The sequence below is a fragment of the Stegostoma tigrinum genome, chromosome 25, assembly GCF_030684315.1.
Source record: "Stegostoma tigrinum isolate sSteTig4 chromosome 25, sSteTig4.hap1, whole genome shotgun sequence".
Taxonomy (NCBI): Eukaryota; Metazoa; Chordata; class Chondrichthyes; order Orectolobiformes; family Stegostomatidae; genus Stegostoma; species Stegostoma tigrinum.
Genome location: NC_081378.1, coordinates 49,670,197 through 49,690,755, shown reverse-complemented (window position 1 = coordinate 49,690,755; position 20,559 = coordinate 49,670,197).

Here is a 20,559-nt window from a genome sequence, read left to right as displayed (position 1 = left end):
GCCCTTCATCAAAGTTGGAGACCAAAACTGCACACAATACCCCAGGTGCGGTCTCACCAGGGCCCTGTACAGCTGCAGAAGGACCTCCTTGCTCCTATACTCAATTCCTCTTGTTTATGAAGGCCAGCATGCCATTAGCTTTCTTCACTGCCTGCTGTACCTACATGCTTGCTTTCAATGCCTGATGTACAAGAACACCCAGATCTCGTTGTACTTCCCCTTTACTCCATTTATATAGTAATCTGCCTTCCTGTTCTTGCCACCAAAGTGGATAACCACACATTTATCCAGATTAAACTGCATCTGCCATGCATCTGCCCCCTCAGCTAGCCTGTCTTAGTCACCCTGTATTCTCATAACATCTTCCTCACGTTTCACCCTGCCACCCAGCTTTGTGTCATCAGCAAATTTGCTAATATTACTTTTAATGCCTTCATCTATATCATTAATGTATATTGTAAATAGCTGCGGTTCCAGCACTGAACCTTGTGGAACCCCACTGGTCACTGCCTGCCATTCCAAAAGGGATCCGTTTATCACTACTCTTTGCTTCCTGTCAGCCAGCCAATTTTCAATCCAAGTCAGTATTTTGCCCCCAATACCATGTCCCCTAATTTTGCTCACTAATCTCTTATGCGGGACTTTATCAAAGGCTTTCTGAAAGTCCATGTCCACTACATCCACTGGCTCTCCCTTATCCATCTTCATAGTTACATCCTCAAAAAATTCCAGAAGATTATTCAAGCACGATTTCCCCTTCGTAAATCCATGCTGACTCTGACCTATCCTGTTACTGCTATCCAAATGATTCATAATTTCATCTTTTATAATTGACTCCAGCATCTTTCCCACCACTGACGTCAGGCTAACCGGTCTATAATTCCCTGTTTTCTCTCTCCCTCCTTTCTTGAAAAGTGGGACAACATTAGACACCCTCCAATCCGCAGGAACTGATCCTGAATCTATACAACATTGGAAAATAATTACCAATGTGTTCACGATTTCTAGAGCCACCTCCTTAAGTATCCTGGGATGCAGACCATCAGGTCCCGGGGACTTAGCAGCCTTCAGACCTAACAGTCTATCCAACACCATTTCCTGCCTAATATAAATTCCCTTCAGTTCATCCATTATCCGAGGTCCTTCAGCCACTATTACATCTGGGAGATTGCTTGTGTCTTCCCTAGTGAAGACAGATCCAAAGTACCTATTCAACTCTTCTGCCATTTCCTTGTTCCCCATAACAAATTCACCCGTTTCTGACTTCAAGGGCCCAATTTTAGTCTTAACCTTTTTTTTTCTTTTCACATACCTAAAAAAGCTTTGACCACCCTCCTTTATATTTTTGGCCAGTGTGCCTTCGTACCTCATTTTTTCTCCGCGTATTGCCTTTTAGTTAACCTCTGTTGCTCTTTAAAACTTTCCCAGCCCTCCAGCTTCCTGCTCATCTTTGCTATGTAATACTACTTTTTTATCTTTACACCGTCCTTAACTTCCGTCGGCCGCCCCTGCCTCCCCTTAGGATCTTTCTTCCTCTTTGGAATGAGCTGATCCTGCACCTTCTGCATTATATCCAGAAATACCTGCCATTGTTGTTCCACTGTCATCCCTGCGAGGGTATTGTACCATTGAACTTCGGCCAGCTCCTCCCTCATAGCGCCATAGTTCCCTTTATTCAAATGCAAAAGTAAAAGTATATAGAAACTGAGTGGTATCATGGATGAGGCTCATGCTTGTCTGGAGGATGGTAAATGTTGGCATAGACTGGTCAAAACGATTCTATATATCTTGTGGAGTTTAGCCAGAAGTGAAATTCAAATTTCTCATCTTAATTAAGAAATTGTCCTTAGCATGGAAAGGGTTAACTAGTTTATGCATTATAACCCTATTCTTAAAAAAGGGAAATGCAGAATAAATGTTTCATGCTATTAATTGTATCTGAGGTCACCTAAGAATTGCACACATCTATATTTACATTTATCGCAGACCCGAATTGCAGGAAAATTTTTCCATCTCTTCTCATCTCTGAACTAATTCTAGAGCAGGAACAAAAACAGAAGTTGCTGGATAAGTTCTGCAGGTCTGACACATCTGTGAATAAAAAATCAGAGTTAACATTTCGAGTCCAGTCACCCTTCCTCAGAACTGATGGTGGCTGGGAAAATATCACTTTGTATGCAGAAAATAAGGAGAGGGAGTGGGGTAGTGGGTAAATGATAGGATGGAGCCGAAAGAGAGAGCAGAACAGTTGGACAGACAAAGGAGTTGATAACGATCGGACTGGGAGGGTGAATAGTTGTTAATGGAGATGATTAGTGATTAACAGGGGGTGTGTAGTGGCAGGCTAAGTGGGTAACAAGGCCTGGTGTGTGGGGTGGCGTCTGGGACATGGGGGAGTTCAGGCCCTAAAATTATTGAACTCAATATTGAGTCCGGAGGGCTGTACGGTCCCCAAGCTGCAAATGAGGTGCTGTTATGCCAGCTTGGGTTGAGCTTTGCTGGAACACTGCAGCAAGCCAGAGTGACCCTGAGGGAATGGTCCCTGCAGAAGGTGGACAGGTGTGGGGAGGGGAACATATGTCTGGTGGTGGCATTCACTGGAGTGGCAGGAATGGCATCTGATGATTTTCTGGATGTGGATGCTGCTGGGATGATAGGTTGGACGAGGGAAACCCCATCACTGTTGCGGGAGGGAAGAGAAGGGGTGAGGGCAGAAGTGCGGGAGATGGGTCGGACCTGGTTTAGGGTCCTGTCAACAACAGTGCTGGGGAATCCTCGGTTGAAGAAGAAGGTGGACATTTTGGAGGCTCCCTTGTCGAAGTTGTCCTCATCTGAACATAGGCGACAGAGACAGAGGAACTGAGAAAATGGGATGGAGTCTTTACAGGAAGCAGGGTGTAAGGATGTGTAGTCCAGGCACCTTTGGGAGTCGATGGGTTTGTAATGGATATTAGTGGCCAGTCCATCCCCAGAAATGAAAACAGACACGTTGAAGTATATGAGATAGACCAGGTGAAAGAGAGGGCAGGATGGAAATTGGAAGCAAAATCAATAAACTTTTCCAATTCCAAACAAGAGTGGGAAGCAGCAGCGATGATATCATCAAATGTATCAGAGAAGGAGTTGTGGGTGGGGGCCAGAATAGGACTGGAATAAGGAATGTTCCACGTACTGCATGAAGAGACAGGCATAACTGGGGCCTGAGTTTCATGGCCATCCCTCTGAACAATAGAAATTGAGAGAAGTTAAAGGAGAAATTGTTGAGGGTGAGGACAAGCTCAGCCAAGCAGAGGAGGGTGGTGGTGGGTGGGGTTGGTTCAGGTCTTTGCTCCAGGAAGAAGCAGAGAGCCCTCAGACCCTCTTGGTGGGGAATGGATGTGTAAAGGGATTGTGCATCTATGGTAAAGAGGAGGTGGTGGGAACCTGCAACCTGGAAATTTTGAAGCCGGTGTAAGGCATCAGAGGAATCATGGATGTATGTGGACAGGGATTGGACCGGAGAGACAGGACTGGGTCAAGTTGGAAATAGATGCGTTCCATGGGGCAGGAGCAGGCTGACACAATGGGTCTGCCTGGAAAGTCCTTTCTGTGGATTTTTGGAAGGAAGTAGAAGTGAGCTGTGCGAGTCTAAGGGACTATCAGCTTGGAGGGAGGGGGGGTGAGACCAGATAAAATGAGATCAGTTACTGTGGTCAATACAATGGGCTGATGTTCCATGGTCCAGGGAAGATAGGACGACATATCTAAGAGCTGGCGCTCAACCTCTGCAAGGCAGAGGTCAGGATGCCAGCCTAAAACAGCACCACCCTTATCAGCAGGCTTAATAACAAAGTCAGGGTTAAATCTAAGTGCACAGAGTGCAGTCAGTTCGGAGGGAGATGGGTTGGATTTGGTGAGGATGGCAGAGAAATTGAGGTGACTAATATAATGTTGACAGTTCTCAATGAAAAGATTGAGAGTAGAGAAAAAACAGAGGGAGGGGTCCAGGTGGAAGGAGAGTGTTGGAACTGGGCAAAGGGGTCTGTGGGGTGGGGAGAGGACACTTGTCCAAAGAAATGAGCACGAAGGCAAAGACGGCGGAAGAAGAGTTCAACGTCATGTCGTGCCCAAATTAGAAAGGTGGGGCCACAGAGGGATAAAGCTGAGGCCTCGGCTGAGTACAGAATGCTCAGCATTGGAGAGCAGAAGATTAAGAGAGATGGTCAATACCCAACAGGGGGTAGAGTTGGGAGAGGGAATGGAGTCAGAGGGAAGGGGGTAAGTGGAAGGTTCCAGAGGGCCATGGGTATCTCTGAATTGTTGCATCTTATGGGCCTTAATGCCTGAAAGAAAAAGAGAAAGTTTCTTGTTAGCACAATGAATGAGCCGGAGGATGAAGTGGAACTGCAGAGTGGTGCAGCCCTGAGTCAGTGTGTTGTGATGCTGTTGGAGAGAAAGGTCAAGAGCATGCATATGGTGCTGCATGGATCTCAGGATGCAACGAAAGCAGCTGTCTGTGGAAGGTTGAATGACCCAGAGATATCTGTGACCTGGGAGGATTCAAAGCATGAGGAATAAAACTTCAGCTGGAATCCATGTGGGGTGAGTCCGAGCCAGAGGCAGTCACTGAGGAATGTGATATGGCTGGAGAAATGAGTTTTAGCAAATACCTGGTCAAGCACCAGGAGTGACCGTGACATTTATGTCAGTGGGCAAGAAGAAAGATTGGAATGGGAGTCCCGTTGGAGAGAGGAGCACAACTTCTTAAAGTTTGGGCATGCCTGGAAGAGATGTGGCAGTGAGTAAAATACTAAATAAAAACCAAAAGAGCTATGGATGCTGTAAATCAGGAACAAAAACAAAGTTGCTGGAAAAGCAAAGAATGTTCAGCATCGGAGAGTGGAGGGATTGGTAAAGTTCATTTATTTCACCTCCAATTTCCAACACTGCCCTTTCATTCACCTGGTCTATCTTGGATTCTTCCCTTCCCTTTCTCAACATTTCTGTTTCCATTTCTGGGGATAGACTGGCCGCTAATATCCACTATAAACTCACTGACTCCCTCAGCTACCTGGATGATACACCCCTGCACCCTGCTTCCTGTAAAGATTCCATCCCATTCTCTCAGTTCCTCTGTCTCTGTCGCATATGTTCAGATGAGGCCAACTTCAACAAAGAAGCCTCCAAAATGTCTACCTTCTTCATCATCCGAGCATTCCCCTGCATTGATGTCGTCAGGTCTGACTCATCTCCTGTACTTCCGCCCTCAACCCCTCTCTTCCCTCCCACAGCAGCGATAGGGTTCCCCTTGTCCTTACCTACCATCCCACCACCAGGATTGTTCCCTCAGCGACACTCTGGTCCACTCTTCTTTCACTCCCAACAAACCCCCACAGCCCTGCAACACCTTCTCATGTAACTGGTGAAGGTGCAACACTTGACATGTACCTCCAACCTCCCCAGTATCCCAGGACCCAACCATACTTTCCTGATGAAGCAACACTTCACCTGCATTTCCCAAAATCTAGTCTACTGCACTCGCTGCTCACAATGCGGTCTCCTCTACATTGGGGAAATAAAGCATAGACTGTGTGACTGCTTTACAGAACATCTACATTTTGCTCGCCAGAAAGACCTGAACTACTCGTTGCCTGCCACTTTAACACACCACCCTGTTCCCTGGCTAACATCTCTGTCTCTGGCTTGCTGCAGTGTTCCAGCGAAGCTCAATGCAAGCTGGAAGAACAACACCTTATTTTGCGCTCGGGGACCCTGCAGACCTCCAGATTCAATATTGAGTTCAATAATTTTAGGGCCTAAACTCTCCCATGTTCCAGCCCCCTGCCCCACACACACCAGGCCTTGTTATCACATAGCCTGTCATTACACACCCCCTGTTGTTAGTCACTAACAGTCCCCATTAACAACTATTCACCCTCTCAGCCTGATCGTTAGCAACTCCTTCGTCTGTCCAACTGTTCTTCTATCTCTTTGGACTCTATACTATCATTTACTCCCTCTTTCACTCCCTCCCTATTTTCTGCATTTAAACTGACATTTTCCCAGGCACCATCAATTCTGAGGAAGGGTCACTGGGTCCGAAACATTAATTCTGACTTTTTCTTCAGAGATGCTGCCAGACCTGCTGAGCTTTTCCAGAAACTTCTGTTTTTGTTCCTGATTTACAGCATTCGCAGTTCTTTCAGTTTTTACTTCTAAAGCAATTGTCTTCTTCAAGTAACACCAAAACTGCGGTCTCCAGATTCAGACTCCTCCATATGACTGTGTCCTGCTATTTTTCTCTGTTTAAATAGTTGACTGCTTTCCTGTACAAAATATACAAGCTAAAATTTATCCATGGCACACTTCATTTGCCAAATTTCTGCCCACTCATTTGACTAATCTATCTCTTTGCAGAAGTTCTACCTATTCTTGTCAACTTACTTTCCCTGCTATATTGATATCTTCATCAAACTTGGCTAGCATACATCGGTCCCAGGTTCCAAGTCACTGATATAGGGCAGAACTTCCCTAGTTCCTGAATGGCATTGACTGTGGTGAAAAGTTTGGGAAAATTGGATGAGATGTCTTGTGAAGCCTTTCTTTGAGAGTAAAAAGTCCAGTTTTCTAACAAAACGTTCGATGTTGAGATGAGATTCTTGCTAGTGAATGGCAAGAGGCCGATTAGTTTTCATTATCACCATCATCATTTCTTAATCTTATCACTAATAGGCAGTTTCACATTCTACCACTTGTTAGATAGAAACTGGATAGGGACAATTCTGACATGAAAGTCAGAGAGGTTACCTGGTGATTTCAGCTTAGACCCCTTCGGACTTCCATCTTGGAGACCAGGCACCAACGTCACAGGGACATACCAGCCTCATGGCATCACGATGACACATCTCCAATTATCTTAATGCACTGAATGCATCGGAACTGTTCTGATAAGGAATCATGGGGCCTGAAATGCGAGGTGATGCATTTTGGAAGATCTAATTCAAGAGCGAACTATACAGTAAATGGAAAAGTCCTGGGGAAAATTGATGTTCAGAGAGATCTGGGGGTTCAGGTCCATTGTTCCCTGAAGGTGGCAAAATAGGTCAATAGAATGGTCAAGAAGGCATACGGCATGCTTTCCTTCATTGGGCGGGGTATTGAGTACCAGAGTTGGCAGGTCATGTTACAGTTGTATAAGACTTTGGTTTGGCCACATTTAGAGTACTGCGTACAGTTCTGGTCGCCACATTACCAAAAGGATGAGGATGCTTTGGAGACGGTGCAGAGGAGGTTTACCAGGATGTTTCCCGGGTATGGAGGGTGCTAGCTATGAAGAAAGGTTGAGTGGATTAGGATTATTTTCATTAGAAAGACGGAGATTGAAGGGGGGACCTGATTGAGGTCTATAAAATCATGACGGGTATGGACAATGTGGATAGGAAGAAGCTTTTTCCCAGATTGGAGGACTCAATTACTAGGGGTCATGAGTTCAAAGTGAGAGGAGGGAAGTTTAAGGGAGATATGCGTGGAAAGTTCTTTACGCAGAGGGTGGTGGGTGCCTGGAATGCGTTAAGATGTATCTGGACAGGTACATGGATGGGCAGGGAGCAAAGGGATACAGACCCTTAGAAAATAGATGACAGGTTAGACAGATGATCTCGATCGGTGCAGGCTTGGAGGGCCGAAGGGCCTGTTCCTGTGCTGTAATTTTCTTTGTTCAATATCTGACAGTCACTTGTGGAACTTTAGTATAAGGATGACAATTTTCAATCCTGAAGAAGGGCAATACCCGGGAAGTTGACTTCTCCTTCCCTCCAGATGCTGCCTGGCTTGCTGTGTTCTTCCAGCCTCCTGTTTGTCTACAATGTCACCTCTGCACTCTTGGAATAGAATGTTCAAACCCCACTTAACACCTTTGTTGAATCATGTTAAAGAATTGGTCTTGGCCTCAACTTCAAGAAGGCATGAGTCCTTTACTGACTAATTCTAGGGCGAGTTCTGGTCTATTCCTCCAGTAGGCTTGACAGAGAAAACCTTTAAAACATAGAGCATTTACCCTGTTTGGAGAGCCACCTCTCATCTAAGGCTGACATTCATGTGGAGATCTAACGTTGCATCCAATTGCAAGTGTCGTCTTTGGCCGCCTAATAATGACAAGTTAGCAGGATCCTTGTGTATAAGGCAGTTATCCTTCTGACTCTTCTGTATGGCTCCAAAACTTTGACTATGTATAGACATCAATTCAAGGCTCTGGAGAAGTACCATCGACTCTGTTTACAGTGAATTCCCTGCATCAGCTGGGAGAACAGGCATATTAACTTCAGCATCCTCGAAGAAGCAAATAGCACCAGCATCGAACTGTGATCACCGAAAGCCAATTCAACAGGGTCAGCCATGTGCTTAGAATGCCTGGATTCTGAGTAGCAAAGCAAATCTTCTTCATCCAGCTCAAGCAAGGCACTTGAATAAGAGCAGGACAATAGTAGTGCTTCAAGGACTCTGAATCTTACTTCAAGATGCACACCACCAGAAGGATGTGGATGTTTTTGAAGACCATGCGGAGAAGGTTTACCAGAATGTTGCCTGGTCCAGAGAGTTTTAGTTATGAGGAGAGGTTGGATAAATTTGTGTTGTTTCACTGGAAAGACGGAAGTTGAGGGGCGACCTGATAGACACCTACAAAATTTTGATAGGCACAGACAGGGTTGATAGTCACAGGCATTTTTCCCAGAGTGCAAACCACTAACTACAAGACGGCACGAGGAGAAGTGTGGGGATAATTTTTCACACAGGGTGGCTAGTGCCTGAAACTCACTGCCAGTGGAGATAGTGGACGCAGACAGGTTAGCAATTTTTAAGGCATATCTTGATAAGACACATGAATGGGAGGTGAACAGAGGAACAGAAACCATATATGGGAAGTTTTCCCTCCCCACCCTTATCTGCCCTCCAGAGGGACCGCTCTGTCAGTGACTCCCTCGTCCATTCCACAGTCCCCACCAGCCCCACTATCGCTGGCACTTTTCCCTGCAACTTTAGGAAGTGCTACACCTGCCCCTACACCTTTCCCCTCACCCTCATCTCCAGCCCCAAGAAAACCTTCCACATCAAATAGATGTTCAGCTGCACATCTGCTAATGGGGTCTATTGTATCCGCTGTTCCTGATGTGGCCTCCTCTACATCAGTGAAACCAAGCGGAGGCTTGGAGGCCGCTTTGTGGAACATCTACGTTCGTTTCGCAATAAACAGCTGCGCCTCCCAGTCGTGAACAATTTTAACTCCCCCTCCCATTCCTTACACGACATGTCCATCCTGGGCCTCCTGCAGTGCCATAATGATGCCACCCGGAGGTTGCAGGAACAGCAGCTCATATTCTGCTCAGGAACGCTGCAGCCCAATGGTATCAATGTGGACTTCACAAGCTTCAAAATCTCCCCTCCCCCCACTGCATCCCAAAACCAGCCCAGCTCGTCCCTGTCGCCCTAACCTGTTCTTCCTCTCACCCATCCCCTCCTCCCACCTCAAGCCACACCTCCATTTCCTACCTACTAACCTCATCCGGCCTCCTTGACCTGTCCGTCCTCCCCAGACTGACCTATCCCCTCCCTACCTCCCCACCTGTACTCTCCTCTCCACGTATCTTCTCCTCTATCCATCCTCGGTCCACCTCCCCTTCTCTCCCTATTTATTTCAAAACCCTCTCCCCATCCCCCAGATGAAGGGTCTCGGCCCGAGCTGTCAGCTTTTGTGCTCCTGAGATGCTGCTTGGCCTGCTGTGTGCATCCAGCTCCACACTTTGTTATCTTGCCCACTGTTTGTTGTGGTTTTGTAATTGGGCAACACTAATTGAGAAACTCTGATTGCACTCATAGCTACACTGACAAACAAGTTTAGACAATCAGTTGAGTTTGTAATGGGGTTCATTTTCACTTAGTGGAAACAACATATTTATTCTCAGGGTATGTTGAAGCCTTGAGCCTTTTTGAATTACCTGGTGGCTTGGGAGGAGTGATTGGTCGGAGCAGTAGTTCTCCATGGCAAAGCCTCAGCCAATCAAAGTTACCTTGACAACCAATCAGCACCCTTTTCTGATCATTTATAACATGCCATGCTTATGTTTGTCCAGATGAATGTAAGATGAAAAGACTGCAACATGTTCCTCTTTTCAGCAATATTGAAAGAAGCTTCCTTTTCGATGGTGATACAAGTCATACAGTTGGTTCTGCGATGTGTGTTTTTCCAACATGGATTGGCTGTAACACGATTGACAAATGAGGAGCACTATTTCTAAAATACGAACTTGTGTTGGCTATAATGTGATTCCACCGATGTGCAGAGGAGTATGTGTTGACATCACATGATCATATCATGGACTTTGTCGTGAAGTGCTTTCTGTGAGAGGTATAAACTCTTCCCCCATGAAGTCATCTTAACATTTTTTTCAAGGTAAAGTGTTAAATTTACTTTTATTTCGTGATTAGGTATGAATTAAACATTTATTCAAATGTGCTATTGAGTGATTTTGTTTTGGTGGTCTGCTCCAAACCCCACTTTTCCCATAGGCCCTGTTATTTCTATGGTGCAATTTTCTATAACGCAATGTTGCACAGGACATGACACAACACAACTATTGTGTTATAGCAAAACTGCATTGGAATTGAGAAGAATGGTGTTCAATTATGGGATGAAGTTGGAGGTGTTGCTTCACTTTGAGGCACTTATGAAGATTACACTACCGACGTTAAGCTAACTGGCCTATAGTTACCTGCTTTCTGTTTACTTCCTTTTTTAAACAGTGGCGTCACATTGGCTGTTTCCAATCTGTGGGAACCACCCCATACTCCAGTGAATTTTGGTAAATAATTATTAGTGCATTTGCTATTTCCCCCCATCACCTCTTTTAGTACCCTGGGATGCATTTCATCAGGGCCAGGAGACTTGTCTACCTTTAGCCCCATTAGCTTGCCCAGCACTGCCTCCTTAGTGATAATGATAGTTTCTAGGTCCTCACCTGCTATAACCTTCTTGCTTTTAGTTTTCAGCAGGTTATTTGTGTCTTCCACTGTGAAGACCGACACAAACTAACTGTTTAATGTCTCGGCTATTTCCTCATTCCCAGTTATTAAATTGTCTTTCTCATCCTCTAAAGGGCCAATGTTTACCTTCACCACTCTTTTACGATTTACATATTTATAGAAACTTTTGCTGCCTGTTTTTATATTCTGCGCTAGTTTACTCTCATAATCTAACTTTTCTTTATAACTTTTTTGGGCTTTCTGTTGGCCTTTAAAGATTTCCCAATCCACTGGTTTCCCACTACGCTTTGCTTTTTTGTATGTTTTTTTTCCCCAATCTGATACTCTCCTTTGTTTTCTTAGACATCCAAGGCTGGCTCTCTCTTTCCCAACAGTTCTTCCTTATCACTGGAATATACTTCTGCTGAGCACTGTGAAAAATTGTTTTGAAAGTCCTCCACTGTTCCTCAATTGACCCACCATAAAGTTTTTGCTCCCATTCTACTTTAGCTAATTCCTTCCTTATTCCTTCATAGCCTCTTTTGTTTAAGCACAGGATACAGGTACTGGATTTAACCTTCTCACTCTCCATCCTGTATTTTAAATTCGACCATACTGTGATCACTCCTTCCGAGAGGATCCCTGACTGTGAGATCATTCATTATTCCTGTCTCATTACACAGGACTAGATCTGGGATAGCTTGATCCCTCAATGGTTCCATTACGGATTGTTCAAGGAAATTATCATGGCCGCATTCTATGAACCCCTCCTCAAGTCTGCCATGACCAACCTGGTTTGACCAATCGATATGTAGATTAAAATCCCCCATGATAACTGCTGTACCATTTTTTACATGCTTTAGCTATTTCTACATTTATTGCCTGCTCCACCACGATGTCATTATTTAGTGGCCTATAGACCACAGCTATCAGTGATTTCTCCTCCCTGCTATTCCTAATTTCCACCCAAATGGATTCAATGTTTTGTTCAGTAGAACGCATGTCATCTTTCACTACTGACCTGATATCATCCTTAAAAATCAGAGCAACACCACCTCCCTTACCTTCCTGTCCATCCTTCCGAACAGTTTGATACCCCTGGATATTTAACTCCCAGTCTTGACCGCCCTGTAACCATGTCTTTGTAATGGCCACAAAATCATACCCGTTTGCCAATGATTTGCACTGTCAACTCATCCACCTTGTTTCGAATGCTCCGAGCATTCAGACAAAGTGCCCTTATGCTGGTTTTTGCACCTTCTTTTTGGGTCCTATTATCTCCATTACTAACAGTTCTTGAGTTCTCCTTCCCTTTAACATATTCCCTAATTTTCAATGGAGTTGAAGCTTCCTCATCACCTGCTAACCTGCTGCTTTGCCTTACATTAATTGTTATTCTCCCTCTACGCTCACTTCTCCCTTCCCCCCTACTGACTAGTTTAAAGTCCTATTAACCACCCTATTTATCCTTTTTGCCAGAACACTGGACCTGGCCCTGTTCAGGTGGAGTCCATCCCAGCTGAATAGATCCCTCCTGTCCCAGAACTGATGCCAGTGCCCCATGAAAAGGAAACCCTCTTTCCCACATCACTCTTTTAGCCACGCATTTACTTCCCTGATCCTCGCCTCCCTCTGCCAATTTGCACGTGGCTCGGGCAGCAATCCAGAAATTATGACCCTTGAAGATCTATTTTTTAATTTTGTTCCTAGCTTTTTATAATCCCGAAACTGGTCTTTTTTCCTAGACCTACCTGTTGTTGGTAACTACATGGCCCACAGCGACTGGATCCTCCCCCACTCTCTCTAGTATCCTCGCAAGCTGGTCAGAGATTTCTCACACCCTGGCACCGGGCAGGCAACACACCATGCGGGACTCTCTATCCTGCTCACAAAGGATACTGTCTACCCCACAACGATGGAATCCCCTACAACCACAAGCTGTCTTTTTGCTCCCCCCTTTTGAATAGCCTCCTGGAACTTGGTGCCATGGTCAGCTGATTCATCCTTCCTGCAGCCCTGTTCTTCATCCACGCAGAGAGCAAGTGCCTCATACCTGTGTTCCTGTCTGCAGGGTCTCTCCACCTGCCTCACTCGCAGTCACACACTGCTGTCCCTGCCCGCCGATCGAATTAACATTAGTTAATCCACCAGGTGTGACTGCCTCCTGGAACACAGCATCCAGGTATTTCTCCCCCTCCCGGATGTGCCACAGTGTTTGGAGTTGGGATTCCAGCTCATCAGTTTTGAGCCGGATCTCCTCAAGCAGCCAACATTTGCTGCAGATGTGGTCGCTGTCATTCTCAATGGGATCAGCTAGCCCCCACATCATACAGCTACAGCACATCACCTGGCCTGCCATCTCTACTTAGTTAATTACTTAAAACGAATTAGTGTTTTTTTTTAAAACTTCGCAGTGTTCACTGCACCAGTAAGTTTATTCCATTATAAACTCAAACAGACTCCGGCTTTGCTTTCCAGCCCGCCCCTAGAAGATTTGGCATCTAGGTGACCACCCTGAAAGATAACAAATAGATGAGGAAAAAACAATGCAAATAGCTTACCTGCTCAACACACTTAGTTGTTATTATTAGGTTACAGGAGGTGGAAGGGTGGGAGATGCTACGCATGTAGTGTCTCGGGTATTAGTTAACTACCGAATTTATTGGGTGGAAGCTTACCTTCCCAGGCTGCCCTCATGCTTCCTCCTGGACTCCTGCTGCTGAAACAACTGAAAACGGATTTTCTCACATGCAATGGCCACAGTAGGAAGAGAAACCCCAGCTTCCAGCTGTAACTGAGAGGGGAAAAATAGCTTCTACTTCTTCCAAGACACCAGCAGCTTCTGCTGAATCTAAAAGCTAACAAAAATAGAAATCCTGGACTGTGAGTGCTAGCCACACCCAGCCAGGCTACTTCTATTGTTCCAACTAAAAAAAACCAAGGCCTCAGAAGCAGTTTTTTTCCCCATTGGATTTCCAAAGAGATAGCTCAGCACTTCTGTCTTAAAACTTCTCTTTAAATAAAAGGACAAATTAACCTCTTAAAGACATAGCATCATCACAATGGTCAGCACTCGTGTACTTCAAATCATATGGTAAGAAGTAATAGTCAACAACTGATTCTTATTGCTTGAAATACAATATTTTGCATGTTGTGTTTCACATCAGTGGTAGAGACCTAAGGAAGAGTTTGATGGAAAGAATTCATCATCTACTGTTGCTCCACTCCCCTGCTGTTGAAGTTAAAATTTCTACTTCATTATCTGCTGAAACATGAAAAGTATGGCAAGCAACTTCACAATGAAATATGATACACCAACCTTTTAACATAGACTGCATTATTTAGGAAAAACAATGTTTTGGTAATATACTGAAAAGTTTATATTTAGCGCATAAACATCAAATAATGAATCATTTTAATCGTATTAAAAATAATGCCCTATTGTTTTAAGTTGTCAGGAAAGATGACCTATTAAGTCTCTCAACACCAGATTACAGTCCAACAGGACTTCACCTGACGAAGGACCCAGTGCTATGAAAGCTGATGATTTTAAATAAACCTGTTGGACTATAACCTCATGTCATGTGACTTCTGACTTTGTCCACCCCAGTCCAACACCAGCATCTCCACATCATTGCTACTGACATAATGTATCTCAAACTAGTTTTCTTTTTCCCAGAACAACTGATCTAAATTAGACTATTTAAGATACAACATTTTAAGATTGTTGACCATGGAAATAAAGGTGTTTCTCATTTACAGTGATAGAGGTCTACAGCATGGAAACAGGCACTTCTGCCCAGCTTTCACAATTAAACTAGTTCCGTTTACCTGTGTTTGGTCCATACTCCTCCACACCTATCCCTTCCATGCACCTGTTTGAATGTTTTTTTAAAAAACAAAATTGTACTTGCTTCCACCAATACCTGTGGCAGCCTGTTCCAGACACTCCCCATTCTTTGTGTGGGAAAAAAATCTGTATTTTTGTATCTCTTCCCCTCTCATTTTCAACCTATGTCCTCTAGTTTTACACTTCCCTACCATGGGGAAAAGCTGTTGGCTAGCTACCTTATCTATGCCTGTCATGATTTTATAAACCTCTATAAGGTCACTCCTCAGCTTCTTAAGCTCTAAGGGAAAAAAAAATCCCAGCCTATCCAAACTCTCCTCATAACTCAAACTTTCCAGTCCAGGTTGCATCCGAGTAAATCTTTTCTGCACTCTTTCTAGACTAACAATATTCTTTCTATTGTAGGGCGACCAGAATTGCACGCAGTACTCCAAATGTAGTCTGGCCAATGTCTTGTATAGCTGCAACAAGACATCCCAACTCTTGTACTCAATGTTCTGAGTGATGAAAGCAAGCTCGTCAAAAGCATTCTTCACCAACCTATCTACCTGTGATTCCACTTTCAAGGAGTTATGAACCTGTACCCTTGGGCCTCTTTGTTCTATAACACTCTCCAGGGCCCTACCATTGACTGTGTAAATTCTGCCCTGGTTTGACCCACCAAAATGTAACACCTTGCATTTATCTAAACACAAATTGCCATTCCTCAGCTGGATTAGCCTAGTTGATCAAGATCTCACTACATTCCCAGATAATAATCTCAAACATAAATGGGCTCCGGTCAGAATAGATTGAAAAACACATACTGAATGTAAACGTTCTGAAAGCTTCACCACACATCTTCTCACCTCTATCCACCTCACTCAGTTAAATCTATCTTTTATAGTGTTATTTTAGTAACTCATAAAGGAAACTGCGTAAGTAAGATTAAAGAAACATATTTATAATGCTTTTATGACTTTTCTTTAAGGTTGCTGTAGCTCTGTTCAGAGGACTAATTTCAAACTCCAGGGCAATCAAGGAAGGTGTCAGTCTTAAAATAGATAATCTTAAGACGAAATACAAACATTTAATTCCTCATACCAATAAAATGCTTTTAATAGGTGATCACTTCACTTTTCTATGAGTGTGTATGCAGCTAGTTTTTGTGCTTTTAAACCTGCATGTAAATGGAAATTATCTTTTAGCGCTGTAATGTATTATTTTGCAAAGTTGCTTTATTATTAAGCCAAATCTTTTAAGGAAAACACTGAAGAAAAACAACTAAATAGAGTATTTAAACTCAAGTGCCATCAGCCATTGCTGGCAAACTCACCTTTTACGAGCAAGAGGAAAATACTTAGATTGACATTTAAACTGTGCTCGTTGAGAGTCAGCAGCAACTGCTTAGGTCAGATGTGGGATCACAAATAGTCTTCAAAAAAATCTTTGGCTGTGAGCATTGCTAGTAATGTTGACTTTTTGTTTCATGTATTGGTGCATTCTTTTCTATCAAACTCAACCATGTGAGCTGTAAATTTAGATGGATTTCAGATTTATATGTATTCCAGCATAAAATACAACAGCCAAATATGCATCAAACACTTCAGTATCTGCAAATGACAAAAACCTAAATTTTCACTCAGCCATAAATTTGAGGTTCAGCTCCCTGTTCATCCACTTGGTAGGACATAACTGCCATAGATATCCAATATGTCAACTGATACCCTCCAGCAACTAGCCTGGTTGAAGGCCAACACATAAATAATAACTCAACTGAGAGCAACAGAGCAAATTAAGCTGGATCAATAATTGATGAGGAGGTTTTAACATAAACTGTATGTCTTTAAGAAAGGATATATATTCAATGACTGGCACTAGTGTTTAAAATCAACATTTTTCTGTGGAATCAGAAAGACTCCTAGATACAATATTTGTTGTACATTCAGAATATGAAAGGTGCGAAGTCAACTTCTTCATGACTTTTTTTAAAAAGTCCCTTTCATAGTGCTTTGGTCCAGTGACAGTAATCAAAAGATTGATACAATTTAAATTTATGTTTTTGGATTCTTTTACAAAATTGCTTCCAAAAATTATGTTGAATGGTGCATTCAGCTCTAAATGTAGAAACTGACAGGTATAAGTAGTTCAGTAGTTTCCAACTTCCTCTTCAGTGAGATGATGTATTGGCATTTTTTATTTGGAGAATTTTTAAAATCTCTTGCGTCTGTTGGAGCCACTAATGGGGCCTTGCTAATTGACCATTACCAGCGAAAGATGAGATTGTTATTCCTTTTTTGGAGTTTATTATTGCATATTCTTCTTTTTTATAACTCTCATGTCCTAACTGAGTCTTAGAAAAAAATGCTTCAAGGCTCAAAAAGGGAACGTATAGGAATACACAATGACTACTAGAACGATTAGTGGTGTTACTAAATGTTTTTAAGGCAGAGGCAGTTAGATTATTCAGTAAGGGAAACATAAGGTTATCAAAGATAAATAGAAATGTAAAATTTAAAACACAAGCAGATTGGCCATAATCTTAGGGAATGATTGACTAGGCTTGAGATCAAATGTACCCTTGTTCTAACTTCAGTTGTTAATAGATCCTTTTGATATTAACCAAATTTAACCTCCTAAATTGCAAATGAAACATTCCCTGATTATGCCAGAATCATATGTTCACAGAAGTGGATAAATAGTCCAAATTCCACCATTTGGAAAGAAACAAAGAAATTAATTTTGAGTGATTAAGGAATCATTAAAATCAAATGCCCAGACAATACATACAAATATGTTTGAGGTCTTGACTGAATTTAGCCCAACAACTGGAACTCCAGTGCAACACCGTAAAAATTAAATGACCAAATAAATATTAATCTTAGGACATTTCATTTTACATTTTAAAATAACTCTTTCTGCTTTGATGCAGTTGCTAACACAATACAGCTCAAATTAGCAGCACAATAATAAACACTGCTGTGCAGTTTGGACACTAAACAGTTGTTAGTTATTATGTTAAGATCAAGCAATTTTAAATATTCTTTCATGGGAGGTGGGTATTGATGACAAAGACTGCATTTGTTGCCCATGATGGTGAGCTATTTTCTTGAACCACTGCAGTCCATGTATGGTGGAGTGAGGGGGTGGCTGTGGAAAACATGTTGGATACGTCAATGGGGGGGGGGGGGGGGGGGGGTGGTGGAGAAACACCTGTTGGGTGGGTGAGAACTGGATCCCAACTGGGAAAGGTAGCCAGTGATGGAGGTGTCCCTCAACCCACATTTTCCCTCACTGAAGCCTGAATAGGCTTACCTGCTGGGTACATCTGTTGTCCTTGACCTTTCCTGCCAATCTAAAAATTGCTTTGCCTATCCCCAATAAATTTCCAACAAGCTGGCAGCTGGGAAGAACAGTAAAAGGAAAGCCAACTGCATGTTTTTGCATTGATTCCTGTCTGGATATAGAATAGAATCCATAGAATCCCTACAATGTGGAAACAGGCCCTTTGGCCCAACAAGTCCACACTGAACCTCAGAGCATAACATCCAGGCTCATCCCCCTAATCTACACATCCCTGAACACTATGTGCAATTTAGCAGGGCCAATCCACCTAGCCTTCACATCTTTGGACTGTAGGAGGAAACTGGGGCACCCAGAGTAAAACCACACAGACACAGGGAGAATGTGCAAACTCCACACAGACAGTCACCTGAGGGTGGATTTGAACCTGGGTCCCTGGTGCTGTGAGGCAGCAGTGCAAACCACTGAGCCACCGTGCTGCCCCTAAATGTGAATGTATAAATGTGAATTTGACTTGTACATATCTATATGCACAGAATTAATAATCTCTTTGGCTGCTTCCTGAATCATTTGTGGAATATTAACTCTTTAACAATATTCTGAAATAAATTCCAAAATGACAAAATTTAAATTAAAAATTTGGTTACAAGACAGATCTGAATATATTAAGTTCTGCACTAACATGGATTACTGTTAACCAGGCTACCAGTGTATTCCTCCATCATTGTTACCTTTATTACACAAATGCATATGCTATCAAAATTAAGTACATAATGGCAGTTATTAATACTTTATAAATAATCTATTGCAGGAGTGCATGATTTGACATCTGACATTTATTGCAGTGGTCTGTTACGCAATACAGGAAGATAAAACAAACATCTCACCCCTTTATTCATGTTAACGAGAGGAGTGTAATATTGAGGCTTCTGTTGGCTTTGATGGAGATGGAGATTACTTGAAATAACCTTATCCTTTGCTGTTGGCAATGGAATAGCCAAACAAACATAATGTGAAATGTTTAAATAAAACGAACCTAAATCTTAGCAAAAAAAAACAGATTTTCTGAAATCTGCTTGCCTCAAATCAAGTTTCAGGAGCTCAGGGAAATCTCACACTAAAGCTAGTCTTTCTTAGATACTGATGTTCTATACAATATGCTGTACGATGTGCTGTACTGTTCTATGTTCTATGTTCTAATATTTGTAATGCCATAGCTCAGTCAATACCTTGTGGCTTCTACGTGAAAATACTCCACATGTGTACTGGTCAATGCAACTATTTCATATTATTCCTATAAAATACTATGTTTAAATAATATTAAATTACACATATGATTGAGTGAAACTTTACTCATTCCAGAGGAAAATTAATTTCAATTCATCACTTGCAAGTCACAAAAATCAAAATACTTAAGGATAACTTTGTCAGGACTCTGATGTTAGGACGCAGTCCCACAGAATTGCCTACACTACCTCTTCCAAATAACCAATGCTAACTACAGCAGGGCTTCTCAAACTTTAGGGCCCCAAGCGGAATCACAATCTCCAGGCAAAAATGGTTCTGTGCCCGATCGCTAAAAGTTGTGAGGTCCTTTTAAATCAAGAGTTTTTAGAACAGTAGACATTACCAAATCTTGAGGCCTGAATTTTGTTTCAAAAATCCCTGTGCAGAAGTATGTGCTCTTTGAATCTATCAATTCTAAAAATTAAAAACCCACCCCCTCCAGTCTTAAGGTCTGGGACTAATGGGTACAGTCAAGCATCCAAACAGGATCACAATGTAAAAAGGCTTGGCCTACAAAGTAAAAAGCGAGTTATTAATTTGTACACACTACATTCAAATGTATCGAATTAAGCAGAAACAAGAGCCACAGAATTAATACAAATTTATTCAGTTTTTATCACAGCATAGAAAAGAACATCATTCAGCAGCAGGCTGTGTATTGAACATGCATTAAAGTCAATAAAAATCACCCTCCTCATTTGCGTAACCAAATAACTTGTCCCACTTTGGTTTTTGAATCGCATCATTTAGGTTATCAACATCATCTTTATCAGCATTCATGTCATCATTTGCCATATCATTCCACAAATAATCATTTTGTATCCATAAACTGCATTGGGCAACCCCATTCATTCAATGATTCGATGATGATCTTAGTTCTGATTTCATTCCTGGCCTCTGTAACCTATTCACACAAGGTTGATATTGTCAGAGCCTGTCTGCTGCCTCCCTCAGTGAATGTCTTCTCTTCTCTAATCATTTCACTTTCTTCTCATGTCATCGTTAAAGGGCTGGTTTATAGAGACATCCAATGGTTGAACAGGCTGGTTAGAAAATCAGGAATCACTGAAACATCACTGTTTTATAACCTAACTTCAGCAACATCGTCAACAAGGAACATATACCAGATGAGGAGAAAAATTTTT